At 30.7% G+C, this 15,656-nt stretch overlaps 1 long non-coding RNA gene and 5 other non-coding genes across 7 annotated transcripts; all 6 read right to left on the bottom strand.

Annotated features, from left to right (window-relative positions):
- Positions 1–13,489: 13,489 nt before the first annotated feature.
- LOC145161501 (uncharacterized) lies at positions 13,490–15,303 on the bottom strand. 2 transcript variants are annotated; one of them, XR_013738513.1, is made up of 2 exons: positions 14,883–15,303; positions 13,490–14,656 (listed from the first exon to the last, which is right to left on the bottom strand). It is a non-coding gene; the product is annotated as an uncharacterized LOC145161501 (long non-coding RNA). The 2 variants fall into 2 exon arrangements; XR_013738514.1 differs by having other exon boundaries at positions 13,490–14,648.
- Positions 14,123–14,214, bottom strand: LOC145161825 (small nucleolar RNA snoR31/Z110/Z27). The gene has a single exon (XR_013738697.1). It is a non-coding gene; the product is annotated as a small nucleolar RNA snoR31/Z110/Z27 (small nucleolar RNA).
- Positions 14,290–14,380, bottom strand: LOC145161835 (small nucleolar RNA snoR31). Its single transcript, XR_013738708.1, has one exon. It is a non-coding gene; the product is annotated as a small nucleolar RNA snoR31 (small nucleolar RNA).
- On the bottom strand, positions 14,543–14,637 carry LOC145161830 (small nucleolar RNA Z107/R87). The gene has a single exon (XR_013738703.1). It is a non-coding gene; the product is annotated as a small nucleolar RNA Z107/R87 (small nucleolar RNA).
- Positions 14,831–14,930, bottom strand: LOC145161894 (small nucleolar RNA R30/Z108). The gene has a single exon (XR_013738752.1). It is a non-coding gene; the product is annotated as a small nucleolar RNA R30/Z108 (small nucleolar RNA).
- On the bottom strand, positions 15,031–15,137 carry LOC145161829 (small nucleolar RNA Z107/R87). The gene has a single exon (XR_013738702.1). It is a non-coding gene; the product is annotated as a small nucleolar RNA Z107/R87 (small nucleolar RNA).
- Positions 15,304–15,656: the final 353 nt, after the last annotated feature.

The raw sequence follows: 15,656 nt of genomic DNA, 5'->3' as shown, positions 1-15,656 counted from the left end.
GCCGACCCACTAGTAGTTGTTATAGTAGAGATAATTTTCTTTGTGATAATTGTCTGGTATGCTACTATTTGTAGAGATTTATGTGCTTGTATGCTATGTATTATGTGGTAGTGGTAGGAGGGGTGAAATAGACCCCATAACCGGTCGAAAGAGATCGAAGGGGTAGGCCAACACCCGTATATGCTAGGCAGTATGTGATTATGTGCTTATATGCTAGGATATTATGTGGTAGTAATAGGGGTGAAATAGACCCCGTAACTTGTTGAAAGAGACCGAAGGGGTAGGCCAGCACCCAGATATGCTAGGCCGTTACCGGTTGAAAGAGACCGAAGGGGTAGGCCAGCACCCAGATATGCTAGGCAGTTACCGGTAGAAAGAGACCGAAGGGGTAGGCCATCACCCAGATATGCTAGGCAGTTACCGGTTGAAAGAGATCGAAGGGGTAGGCCAGCACCCAGATATGCTAGGCAGTATCGGTTGAAAGAGACCAAAATGGTAGGCCAGCACCCAGATATGCTAGACAGTATGTTTATTGTATGGTATGTGGTATGATGGGGGAACTCACTAAGCTTCCTGCTTACGGTTTTCAGTTTTGGTTTCGGTTACTTCTTCTTCGAAAGGAAAGGAGCCGGCATGATCGCAACATATTACACTATGCTTTTCCGCACATGAGATCTTTGGGAGTTGTACTCTGATATTACTTTTTTATGACATGTTTTGGATATTTGACATATTGGTTTTGATCATGACATGGGATGACATTGTCGATGTTTTCAGAATATTGTTTTTATAAATTACTTAATTAAAAATGAATTTTTGGTCATGAATTTTGGGATGTTACATGAGGCCTACTAACGGTAAGACTGACTTTTCTTATACGTATATAATATATTAGACTTTTAATTTCATATAGTATAAGGGTGCATTTTAAACTTTTAAAATACTAAGTGGTTTAATCCTTTAATAAATTAAACTTTTAATTTAGTTAAACTTAAACCATATATAAATTTATTAATAGTCTTTTAATTTATCATTTAATTAAATTATCAATAAAATCCATAAAGATATCTTCTAGGTTTTTTCAATTTAAATTTCCAGAAAATAAACTTTTAATTTCAAATTTAAATTATAAAACCAAAAGGTGTATTTTAAAAACCTTTCAAAATACTAGGTTAAATTTTAAATCAAAATAATCTTATCATTATCCAAATTTAACCAAATCCTTTAATAATGATAAGGATATCATATTACCTTTCAGAAAATTTGGTTTTAGGCATTAAAAACTAATTATGGTAATTATCCTAATCAAAACGAGATCTGAAAATCGAAAAATCAGGCAACTGACGAGTCAACTCGTCGAGTTGGACACTGAACTCGTCGAGTTCATCCAACTCGTTGAGTTCATACATGAACTCGTCGAGTTCCAAGGTCAGACAGCAAAAAAGCGATTTTTTCTTCTTTGGACAGTTCACTATTGCATCAATTCAATTGAAAAACATATTAGGCTCTGATACCACTGATGGGTTATGAGCATATCTACATTCCTATGTGATCATGCAACCCTAATTGCTTTGGATCTAAGTTTTTCACTAACTGAACATGCAAATTGAACACCAAAGCAATAACCCTCGATCTAGCATACAATTACGAAATTCATACAGAAGATTAGGGTTAGAAGAATACATCACTTGTTATATAGTAATAACAAGTCAATCTTGATGATCCTTGACTCTTGAAAGCTTAGTGCCCCAAATGTTGCACCTCTAATCGAGTCACAAACACCCAATGCAACAAGATGAGAGGAGAGACACTAGAAAATCGGCTAGGGTTAGGAATACACACATATGGCCGAAATTCTAATGCTTGGGGGGGGGGGGTTTATATAGTTGTGGGCTGCTAGGATTTTCAGGTGGAAACCCTAATATCCTGCTTAAGGCTTAAGCAGCCCATGAACCTCTTACCAGTAGGCCTTGGACGAAATCTATAGGGCCTCCCTATATGATTTCGTCCACTCCTAATTAAGGAGTCCAGAAGTCCAGTTTCACAATTATCAATGATTTGCAAAACAGCCCCTCCATTATTAATCAGTTCCTTTAATCCCAAAATTAATATCAAATTAATTTCTGATTAATCACTAATTAATAATATGATTTCCAAATAATATATTAATCTTATAATATATTAATAAAATCATTTTGAGTACCAATTTATTGTTTCAAATAATAAATGCCACTCTCTCTCCACCAGTCATCATGTCAAGTTGCATGAGTGAAGGCAACCCAAAAGGACCATGCTTCTATCAAATCAAGTACATACTAATTATAGTTATGGGCTTGGACACCAAATCCAACATAGAGAGGAGAGGGGAGGAGCTCAAATCTTGAAGATGGAGGCTAGGTTTTCTCTCAAGGGGTTCTAAATATGATAGAGGCTGCTAAAATGCCCAAAAATGCAGAACCTTATGCTTATATATGTTGAAAACCCTAAAATCATAGGCTTGGGCCTGACAGACTGCCACTCCATGGCCACGTTTCTCCACTTCATGGCCTACCACGTCGTGGGCTCTGATCTCCACTCTGTGGTGACAGTTTTTCACCCAAATCCATTCCAACTTCAATCAACCATAACTTTTTCATTTCAACTCCGTTTTCGGCGATCTTTATATGCACGAAAAGGTATTGAAGTGTCTCACAACTCTATCTAATTACTTTTGACTTAAAACACACCGAACTAAAATCCTTAATTTATAAAAGAAGTCTGGAACATTACTTTTCTCATTTTACCCTTTGACTTCAACACACAAACCAATGGCTTAGATCACATAACCAATATTATCAACATCCAATAGGGTCTAAACCATATTCCCTTGAAGCCCAAGGCCTTTACTTGATCCATTTATGTCCACAATCCCGAAATAAGAAACTTATCGAAACAGGATGTTACATATACCGTTTTACATACTTAGATTATGTTATTTTCCTCATAACATGATTTTGTTGGTATAAACCTTTCAAAAACTTTTATTTTCCATTTTAAATACTTAGATTATGTTTAATAACATATATTATGAGTCTAATAAAACACAAAATTCGTGTTCATACTTAGCAAAACATACAGACTTGACTTTGGTAATTGAGGTGCAATGAAGGCCGATCAAGGTCTATTAGCCATTTTTATGTGGATCGCACAATTTTATTGGTATTTGGTAGTATAAACATTTCCAAACTTGATCCTTTTCCTCTTGAAACACCTGGACTATGTTTAGCATTATATTATGAGTCAATTAGTTACTTAAAGTCCAAGTTTTATAGAGCACTTTGCTAAAAAAACATATGTTAATTTCAATGAAACAGTTTTGAGGATGCTTGATGGTGATTCAATTTCATGGATACGTAAGCAAAAATGTGCTAGAGACGATAGTTTACAAACATATGGCGTTTTTTTAAAGAGATTCCAATATTATGATAAAGTGGGTGGACCATTTGTCTTTTTTCACAAATTCACATAATGTAAAATCTTACAAACTATTAAAGGAAATTGGTAAGGAAAAAGGCTGGTCAACACATTTGCAGTTACAATGAGAAATCAATTAAAATCATTTCTTTGTATGAAATTGAAGTACAAAAGGTATTGCTACTTTTTTAGCTGTCACACATTGTTCCAGAAAAAGATTTGAATGGATGGTCTGTTTCACATTCACCCATTTATCTCTTGTTCGAGAGTAAATTCATTGTTACTCGAGTGAGGATGTTTGCTTGTGGAATAACTTGTTTCGGAAAACGTAATCTATTATGAACAAATCTTTCCTAAAAGATTGAAAAAAAAAATTACATGTTACATAAATTAAAGTGGAAAATTAGCCGTATGATTTATATATTTTCAAACTATTTACCCAAAAGGTGAAGTAATCATTCTCTCCAACCTTTTTGTCAGATAAGAGTTACATTAGTTTTTTCTCTTTTATCTTTTTTCCATCTTCCCCGACTCATTGCACAAGAAACTAATTTTTCTCAACCCTCTTAATTGTGTTTTAAAAAAATATTAAAACTGTTATTTAATTGATAATTAAAATAATTAAATGATACTTAAATTCCTAAACGATAATTTAAATCCTAATATACAAAACTAAAACATGTGGTAGTGGTACTGAAGCATATGAGAAAAAAATGTGTGGGTTGGAAATGGTCACGAACCGCTCAACCACACCGTTCTGAACCAATTGGTACGCAAAACTGCGGGGACTGACGGCGTTTTCTGGCAAGAACATCCTACACCGTGCATCCTAAAATCAATTTTTTAACATTACAACTCCAAAGTTGGGAGACTTTTTTAAATATAGCATTTGGCATATTATTGGTCACTTAGCAACATGGTTTTACAACTTGGACCGGACTGGTAGATGGAACCAGGAACAGACTTGGTTACTGGGTTTTTTAAACCCAATAGTCGTTTAAAATTGAATTGGTTCAGTGACACGCATAAAACTATTATTTAATAATTCAGCATGCAAAAGTTCTATATTTTTCGTCAAAACTATTTTAAACCAGGAGTGAACCTAATAATCAACCACAGGGTCGGCCCTAAAGGTGTGCAGCCGCACAGGGCCGCCGAGAAAAATAGGGTCCGATTTTAACCAAAATTATATATATTTAATATCTTAATATATATTATTTTATACAAAATATAAACATAACTGATGTAGTTCAGATGGCTTAAACGCTTGACCATGCGCGCCTGTTGACCTACGTGACGAGGGTTCGACTATTCTTTTCCTCCATTTTAAAAGTTAAGTTATTTGTTTTCATAAGTTTTAGTTTTACCTCTTCATCTTTAGTAATTAGTTTTGCTTACGGAATTAGTTTTCAATATATATATATATATATATATATATATATATATATATATATATATATATATATATATCCTCTAAAATTTTTATAATTTTGTATTTGATCCTTTTTAATTAATTTAATTTATATTTTAATTTTTCTTATGAGAATTCATCATTCTTAAATTTTGTTATATATATATATATATATATATATATATATATATATATATATAAACCATTTTTGTGTTTCGTACAGGACCTTCAAAATCAACGGACCGGCCCTGATCAACCAGGCCTAAACATTGAATAAAAGTACTTATACATGGACAATTATAATGAACCACCCTTTTTATTTCTTAGAGGGGGGTGTTCGGGTGTTCATCTAAAAACTCATCATTAACTTAGCAACATGGTTACTTGGACCGGACCGGTTGGTGGAACCAGGCCTAAACATTGAACCACCCTTTTTTTTCTTAGAGGGTGTTTGGTTATTCGTCTAAAAACTCTTCATTAACTTATTGACTTTTTGAAAAGTCAATAAGTTAAAAAATGTTTGGTTACCTAATAAGGACCTTTAAAACTCCTTTTTAAAGCCTTTGAAAAGTAGTTTTCAAGAAATAACAAAATTATGACTTTTTGAAATAACTTATAATTTATTAGGATTAAAAAAACAAACAAAAGACAATTTTAAACCAAACATTTGACTTATGTTACTAAAAGGCTAATCCAAACATTTTTTTAAAAACTTTTTTTCTCACCTTCATAAGTCAATAATTTTTTTTTGGCAAAAGTCATTTTTAAATTCAAAATAAAATTTCAAACACCCTCTTATTAGGGGCAATGCCAATTTTCTCAACTATAATAAAATAAACGTTCAAATTATTATTTTTTCTATGAAAACATGTAGTATGTATTTGGTTCGCTGGAATCCTTAGAAATTAGAAGGAATTGGAATCCAATCTTAGCATTTTCCTAAGTTTTTTTGTAACAAAGGATATATTAAAAACAACTAGCAAAGAGGTAGAGAGTTACAAAGAAGCAACAGCTAAGTTGGGATTTGACAAAAAAAAACTCATTCTTCTTAGGCTTCTCATTAGCGAAAATAATATTTTACCTGAAAGTCCAAAGATGCCAAATAGTCATAAAAACAACTGCTTCAAGAACATGCTTTTGAACAGCGAGTATGATGATACTATCGACCCAAGCAAACACCGAAGCAACATCTTGAAACTTAGTGATAGAAGAACTCCACCACTTGGTAAGGCGGTACCAAAGACCTTAGATCAACGGGAAAGAGAACAAAACATGATCAACATTCTCACCCATCTAATCACAAAATAGGCATAAAATTAACTTAATACTACTACTCAAGTAACCTCCTAGCTAAAGCAACCGAAAAACAACCATCATCATTTATATCGCACGACAGTCGGTCGTGATCCAACGAAACATGAAGCGCCCCCACCAGCTCCATAATTTTTTCCCATTGCTTGGTTTCCACAACACCTCTCAGCACTCTTCTCAACAAGTTAAGAACGACCTCCACTGAAGATCTATCGACCACTAAGGTGTTGTTTGTTTTTTCTGAGGCAAAATGTCTGCGGTTTGCGGACCACATCTGTAGACCTCCGCAGTAGAAGATGTGGACAAAACGTCTGCAGTCTGAAAAAAGAAGACTGTTTGTTTTTTTAACATCTGCGGACTACTAAAATAAACTGAAATCTAAATAAACTGATTTTTTAAACTTCAAAGTGATTTTTTAATATTTTTATGACTTTGTTATAAATAATTAATGAATCCAGATCAACTTTTATGTATTATTGTATAAAAAATAAAAATAAAAATGGTATGAATTAACGTATATATTTGATAAAACCAACAACTTTGGTTGCAAAGTTATAACTAAACATTATAATTAGTGATCAAAGAATTTGATACATAAATTGATGGAAATAAACTTTGATTTTTTCAATTAAATCCATTAAAAACGTACCATAAATATTTTTTCGAGAAATTGACGATACTGTATTAAATAATTTTTTACAAAATTTGGCAAAAAAAATATAAGAATATATTATGATTTTTTTTTCATATTTATATAAACAACTTCAACGACTATTATTGTAATAAATCTTTATTTATAAATTTGTCAAAAATATCATGTTTGTATCGTCGAACGATTTTTTTTAAGTTTTGTAATTTTTTTTTTCAAATTGCTTATCATTAATAAAGTTGGAAAAAAATATAAATTAAAAAAAATAAATATATATATGTTTTTTTAGGTTAGAAGATGTCTGAAGATGTTAGAAGACTCTAGTCCACATCTGCGCCAAGAAGAGGGCGTGCAGACATTTTTAGGTCTGTAGACCTCCGCAGTAGAAGATGTGGACAAAACGTCTGCAGTCTGAAAAAAGAAGACTGTTTGTTTTTTTAACATCTGCGGACTACTAAAATAAACTGAAATCTAAATAAACTGATTTTTTAAACTTCAAAGTGATTTTTTAATATTTTTATGACTTTGTTATAAATAATTAATGAATCCATATCAACTTTTATGTATTATTGTATAAAAAATAAAAATAAAAATGGTATGAATTAACGTATATATTTGATAAAACCAACAACTTTGGTTGCAAAGTTATAACTAAATATTATAATTAGTGATCAAAGAATTTGATACATAAATTGATGGAAATAAACTTCGATTTTTTCAATTAAATCCATTAAAAACGTACCATAAATATTTTTTCGAGAAATTGACGATACTGTATTAAATAATGTTTTACAAAATTTGGCAAAAAAAATATAAGAATATATTATGATTTTTTTTTCATATTTATATAAACAACTTCAACGACTATTATTGTAATAAATCTTTATTTATAAATTTGTCAAAAATATCATGTTTGTATCGTCGAACGATTTTTTTTAAGTTTTGTAATTTTTTTTTTCAAATTGCTTATCATTAATAAAGTTGGAAAAAAATATAAATTAAAAAAAATAAAGATGTATATGTTTTTTTAGGTTAGAAGATGTCTGAAGATGTTAGAAGACTCTAGTCCACATCTGCGCCAAGAAGAGGGCGTGCAGACATTTTTAGGTCTGTAGACCTCCGCAGTAGAAGATGTGGACAAAACGTCTGCAGTCTGAAAAAAGAAGACTGTTTGTTTTTTTAACATCTGCGGACTACTAAAATAAACTGAAATCTAAATAAACTGATTTTTTAAACTTCAAAGTGATTTTTTAATATTTTTATGACTTTGTTATAAATAATTAATGAATCCAGATCAACTTTTATGTATTATTGTATAAAAAATAAAAATAAAAATGGTATGAATTAACGTATATATTTGATCAAACCAACAACTTTGGTTGCAAAGTTATAACTAAACATTATAATTATTGATCAAAGAATTTGATACATAAATTGATGGAAATAAACTTCGATTTTTTCAATTAAATCCATTAAAAACGTACCATAAATATTTTTTCGAGAAATTGACGATACTGTATTAAATAATGTTTTACAAAATTTGGCAAAAAAAATATAAGAATATATTATGATTTTTTTTTTCATATTTATATAAACAACTTCAACGACTATTATTGTAATAAATATTTATTTATAAATTTGTCAAAAATATCATGTTTGTATCGTCGAACGATTTTTTTTAAGTTTTGTATTTTTTTTTTTTCAATTTGCTTATCATTAATAAAGTTGGAAAAAAATATAAATTAAAAAAAATAAAGATATATATGTTTTTTTAGGTTAGAAGATGTCTGAAGATGTTAGAAGACTCTAGTCCACATCTGCGCCAAGAAGAGGGCGTGCAGACATTTTTAGGTCTGTAGACCTCCGCAGTAGAAGATGTGGACAAAACGTCTGCAGTCTGAAAAAAGAAGACGGTTTGTTTTTTTAACATCTGCGGACTATTAAAATAAACTGAAATCTAAATAAACTGATTTTTTAAACTTCAAAGTGATTTTTTAATATTTTTATGACTTTGTTATAAATAATTAATGAATCCAGATCAACTTTTATGTATTATTGTATAAAAAATAAAAATAAAAATGGTATGAATTAACGTATATATTTGATAAAACCAACAACTTTGGTTGCAAAGTTATAACTAAACATTATAATTAGTGATCAAAGAATTTGATACATAAATTGATGGAAATAAACTTCGATTTTTTCAATTAAATCCATTAAAAACGTACTATAAATATTTTTTCGAGAAATTGACGATACTGTATTAAATAATGTTTTACAAAATTTGGCAAAAAAAATATAAGAATATATTATGATTTTTTTTTTCATATTTATATAAACAACTTCAACGACTATTATTGTAATAAATCTTTATTTATAAATTTGTCAAAAATATCATGTTTGTATCGTCGAACGATTTTTTTTAAGTTTTGTAATTTTTTTTTTCAAATTGCTTATCATTAATAAAGTTGGAAAAAAATATAAATTGAAAAAAATAAAGATATATATGTTTTTTTAGGTTAGAAGATGTCTGAAGATGTTAGAAGACTCTAGTCCACATCTGCGCCAAGAAGAGGGCGTGCAGACATTTTTAGGTCTGTAGACCTCCGCAGTAGAAGATGTGGACAAAACGTCTGCAGTCTGAAAAAAGAAGACTGTTTGTTTTTTTAACATCTGCGGACTACTAAAATAAACTGAAATCTAAATAAACTGATTTTTTAAACTTCAAAGTGATTTTTTAATATTTTTATGACTTTGTTATAAATAATTAATGAATCCAGATCAACTTTTATGTATTATTTATAAAAAATAAAAATAAAAATGGTATGAATTAACGTATATATTTGATCAAACCAACAACTTTGGTTGCAAAGTTATAACTAAACATTATAATTATTGATCAAAGAATTTGATACATAAATTGATGGAAATAAACTTCGATTTTTTCAATTAAATCCATTAAAAACGTACCATAAATATTTTTTCGAGAAATTGACGATACTGTATTAAATAATGTTTTACAAAATTTGGCAAAAAAAATATAAGAATATATTATGATTTTTTTTTTCATATTTATATAAACAACTTCAACGACTATTATTGTAATAAATATTTATTTATAAATTTGTCAAAAATATCATGTTTGTATCGTCGAACGATTTTTTTTAAGTTTTGTAATTTTTTTTTTCAATTTGCTTATCATTAATAAAGTTGGAAAAAAATATAAATTAAAAAAAATAAAGATATATATGTTTTTTTAGGTTAGAAGATGTCTGAAGATGTTAGAAGACTCTAGTCCACATCTGCGCCAAGAAGAGGGCGTGCAGACATTTTTAGGTCTGTAGACCTCCGCAGTAGAAGATGTGGACAAAACGTCTGCAGTCTGAAAAAAGAAGACGGTTTGTTTTTTTAACATCTGCGGACTATTAAAATAAACTGAAATCTAAATAAACTGATTTTTTAAACTTCAAAGTGATTTTTTAATATTTTTATGACTTTGTTATAAATAATTAATGAATCCAGATCAACTTTTATGTATTATTGTATAAAAAATAAAAATAAAAATGGTATGAATTAACGTATATATTTGATAAAACCAACAACTTTGGTTGCAAAGTTATAACTAAACATTATAATTAGTGATCAAAGAATTTGATACATAAATTGATGGAAATAAACTTCGATTTTTTCAATTAAATCCATTAAAAACGTACCATAAATATTTTTTCGAGAAATTGACGATACTGTATTAAATAATGTTTTACAAAATTTGGCAAAAAAAATATAAGAATATATTATGATTTTTTTTTCATATTTATATAAACAACTTCAACGACTATTATTGTAATAAATCTTTATTTATAAATTTGTCAAAAATATCATGTTTGTATCGTCGAACGATTTTTTTTAAGTTTTGTAATTTTTTTTTTCAAATTGCTTATCATTAATAAAGTTGGAAAAAAATATAAATTAAAAAAAATAAAGATATATATGTTTTTTTAGGTTAGAAGATGTCTGAAGATGTTAGAAGACTCTAGTCCACATCTGCGCCAAGAAGAGGGCGTGCAGACATTTTTAGGTCTGTAGACCTCCGCAGTAGAAGATGTGGACAAAACGTCTGCAGTCTGAAAAAAGAAGACTGTTTTTTTTTTTAACGTCTGCGGACTACTAAAATAAACTGAAATCTAAATAAACTGATTTTTTAAACTTCAAAGTGATTTTTTAATATTTTTATGACTTTGTTATAAATAATTAATGAATCCAGATCAACTTTTATGTATTATTGTATAAAAAATAAAAATAAAAATGGTATGAATTAACGTATATATTTGATAAAACCAACAACTTTGGTTGCAAAGTTATAGCTAAACATTATAATTAGTGATCAAAGAATTTGATACATAAATTGATGGAAATAAACTTCGATTTTTTCAATTAAATCCATTAAAAACGTACCATAAATATTTTTTCGAGAAATTGACGATACTGTATTAAATAATGTTTTACAAAATTTGGCAAAAAAAATATAAGAATATATTATGATTTTTTTTTCATATTTATATAAACAACTTCAACGACTATTATTGTAATAAATCTTTATTTATAAATTTGTCAAAAATATCATGTTTGTATCGTCGAACGATTTTTTTTAAGTTTTGTAATTTTTTTTTTCAATTTGCTTATCATTAATAAAGTTGGAAAAAAATATAAATTAAAAAAAATAAAGATATATATGTTTTTTAGGTTAGAAGATGTCTGAAGATGTTAGAAGACTCTAGTCCACATCTGCGCCAAGAAGAGGGCGTGCAGACATTTTTAGGTCTGCAGTCTTCACAAAAACAAACAGTCTGCAAAAGCTAATGTCTGCGCGTGGTATGCGCGGCGCAGACAGAAGAGGTCACGCAGATCTGCAAACAAAAAACAAACACTACCTAAGACATTCGGATCAACATCCAAAACAAAAATTCTCGGAGCAATGACACATAAATGATAATTACCAAGCCATTCATCAGACCAAAGCTTTGTAGAATTACCTATACCCATATCAATCTTGCAAAATGACCTCAAGTCCACACCTTTACAAGAAACCTTGTTCAACATTATGAATGTTGACCCCACGGGCATTGCCCTCTTAGCCGAGAGTGGTCACGATCAAAAAGAGCATAACCGCTTTAAGAACTCGGACTGACAACACATTATGTTGTTCAAAAAACTACCAACACAAAGACAAAAATTATGATTTAGTAATATGAAATTGATTTCAATGGGTATTGAGTTAAGAACTAGTAAATATGAATTCTCATTTTAATATGCGGTTGGATTGGAACATGCATTTAGTTGAAGTTGGTGTTAGACAACCAACATATTCTTCTCTTAACTTATTTCTTTATTTTTTAATTAATTTAATTATTTTTAATTTTACTTTTAATGTTAAATAAAAGTAATATGAGGTCTTTTTCAAAACATTACATAACAATTACTTAGGTTCGAAGAAGTAGTAGCACGTGTAGGCGTAGCAAGCTGTCACATAGAATATTTTAGTTTCTTTTATGTCTTGTAAGCTTAACATGTCTAGCACAACAAATCACAACACCCGTTTTCACTTTTTCTCTCATCTCTCATCTCTCCTTATGTTACCAGCCTAATGTCTCCTTTTTGGAGACTTTCTTTGCATTTGGGAAGAGATAGTGTGTAGTTTAGCATCCTTTAGCATCTTTCACTCCCTATTGCCTTAGTAAGTTGCCACCGGAGACTAAATCTTTTTTCCTCAGGCCCAGCCCAATAGGATGGGCAGGTTGGACAACTGCCCAAGGCCCTAAAACGGTTGGGAAAACAGAAAAAAAAGGCGCCTAATTTCACACTTCTTTCTAGTTGTACGTTGATTGGTTCAAGGCTAACGCAGTCAAGTCGACTCTTCAGTTTTAATTGTGATGGGTGTTTGAGAAATCTTTTAAAATGATTCTTAAAACTTTTAGTTTTTCAAAAAAGCTAAAAGTTAAAAAAGATATTTGCCATTTCAAGAAGTTTTTTAAAACAACTTTTTGGCAAAAACAAAAATAAATTGTTTGAAAAGTCATGAATTTATGATTTTTTACAACTTTTGGTTTTTAGCTTTTAAAAAGTTAAAAGATGAACCAAACACATTTTAAAACTATCTTTTGTAAAAAGCCAAAAAACCAAAATGGACTTTTTTAAAAAGAACTTTTATTGTAAAAAACCAAAAAATAAGAAAAGACTTTTTTCAAAAGAAATTTTTAGCATGAAAATCAATCCCAAACAAACCATCCCCTCCCCTCTCCCAGTATCGAAGGAAAACGAGACAATGACATCAATCCATCATCTTCTTCCAAGGGTTTTAACATTTAATTTTCTGACTTTTCTGAAATCGATTCAAGTCTTCCAGTAATTTACATCGAGTAAGAACTAAGAAGCAATAACATCTGATGCTCTGAACCGGTAATAACCGAATTTTATCAATTTTCTGATTTCATTGAGTTTTATCAGTTTTTAGATTTGGTCAATTTTCTTCTCAATTTTTTGATTTCTTCTATTTATCAGCCAATTCGATTTTGTTGATTTTTGAAAGGCCCCAAAACTATATCAGCCATAAAGTGGTTTTGTTGATTTTTTGTTTCTGTTTTTTTTCATATCCGAATTTAACTGTGTATGTGTTGAGTGTAGGTACTAGGAATCGACTAATTGAATAAGTACAAACTTTTTGGAAGCAAATAGCAACTTAACAGCCTAGTGAGTCTACAATCCACACACATGTGTTGTCCATGGACATACGATCCACTCGCACCAACATCAATCATCCAGGTGTGGTGAGCTAAGGTAAGACATGGACAACACATGTGAATCACTTTGATTACGTTGAGTACAAGCCATTTTAACAGCACGTTCGTTCCAAATCACAGAGCAGAACTGGAGTACATCATTGCATCGTGCCAACGATCGAAAGAGAATCTGTAGAAATAGGTGTAGTCCAACTGGATTTGAAGAAATTCAAAGTATATAGAAATCTAAACAAATAAACTTTCGGAGGTAAAAATAACTAAATTCAATATTCTAACAGCTTTAGGCTTTTAGCGAGTAACTGCACAACAGTCATCCCCCACTCAGATGGAACCGAAACATGTAGGTTGTGGGATGAGTCCACAAACCATCATCACTTCAACACATTACCAAAACCAATACTAATAAATAATTACACTAAACCACCGACGTTTGCAACAATTAATTGTAGATGCAATGCTTAGGTACGACATTTAATTATAAAATACTTTAGAAAATCAATTGTCATCATCAGAATAATGGTATTCTCACCCACAACCAAAAGTTGTGTCCAATGGTGTCCTAAGATTAAATTGATTTATCGTCATTTGATGACATGACATGGCTAAACCTAATTTGTAACATGAAGTGCACAATATACTTGAAACAAAAGTCAAAAAAAACAAATAAACAAGACTCAGAAGGCATGTTTTCACATCTCTTGAAATTGAATTTCTCAGTCCAAGTGTTGGAATATTTACATTTTGCTTCATCATCGTCTAACAAAAGTATCATAAGATCACAACTTGTGATCAAATTCAAAACAAGAAAACCAAAAGTAGGCATCAATGGAAAGAATCTTGGTTTTAATTTAGAAACGCTAGAATACCAAATCTTTTGACATGTGACAACGAAAACTGGAAACTAACAACAAAATATTCATAGACTGCTCAGTAAGTGATTCATCGACACGCAAAATTCTGAGAATCCTGCATTCCGGTCTGTTGAGCTTGAATTTTACTTGGTCATCGTTGCAATCTATATATGAACCTACGAAACTTCTAAAGAATTCAACAAACTGAAATCTATATATGCAAATTGTTAAAATTCATGAAGTCGTGAAAATAAGACTTCGATGTGGAGTAAAGATTGAGATGGTAGACTATTCAAACAAGTAACCAAAATCATCATAAAACTCAAAACTTTATTCGGCCACGGAAGTGGGAAAGAAATTACTCAGATGGCATGATATTTAATTAGGTTCGATTCTGCCAGCAGAGTTACCTCACACTAATTCAGAAGAGGGAGCTTTGTATCCTCATTGTAATCCCCTTCGATTCCCACATAAACATCAAAGCCAAATTATGGATAAAGAAAAGAGCAGCAGATATAAACACAAACACAATGAAAAAATCGATCAATTGAAAGAGAAAATCGCTCAGTTCAGCGGGAATATCGACACGCAAGCAAATCCCTCTAGAGAGATAAGCCTGCATTCCGGTCTGTTGAGCTTGAATTTTGCAAGTCGTCATTGCGATCTCTCTTTATTTCGCTGTAACCCCCATTAAAAACAAACTAGAACAATTCATAGCATACAGTGTGTGAGTGTGAGTGCGATCGTAACTTCATAAATAGATTTCATTGAAAGAAAAGATGGTGGCGTGTTGTTGTGGAAGTGTAAAAAGGGGGATTAAATAGGGTTGAAATTAGGGTTTCGTTTGGCTTGCGGAAATCGGCACTATGTGAGTACATCGTCTTTTGTTACCGTTAACCACATGTTAAGTTAATTTGATGGTTAAGGCTGCACGGTGTGGCTGCGGTTTGGGACCGCGGTTCGTGCCATCTGGACCGCGCACACCGCCCCCAGGCCGCGGTCTCGGCCGCAGTGCGGTCCTTTAGTGCCGCGTTTTGTGATTGGTTGATAGAATATGGGAAGGATCGACCGGTTATTGGGTTTTTTTTTTTTTTTTTTCTTTTGCTTTCCTATATATATACATATCAACTTCATTTTTTTTTCACAACACAATCTCTTCTCTCTCTCAAAAGTTTTTTTTTAAA

This window comes from Lactuca virosa, chromosome 2 (genome assembly GCF_052849685.1).
Source record: "Lactuca virosa cultivar CGN04683 chromosome 2, Lactuca_virosa_CGN04683_v6, whole genome shotgun sequence".
Lineage (NCBI taxonomy): Eukaryota > Viridiplantae > Streptophyta > Magnoliopsida > Asterales > Asteraceae > Lactuca > Lactuca virosa.
The sequence above is the reverse complement of the archived record's forward strand: the minus strand, read 5'-3'. Positions and strand labels throughout refer to the sequence as shown.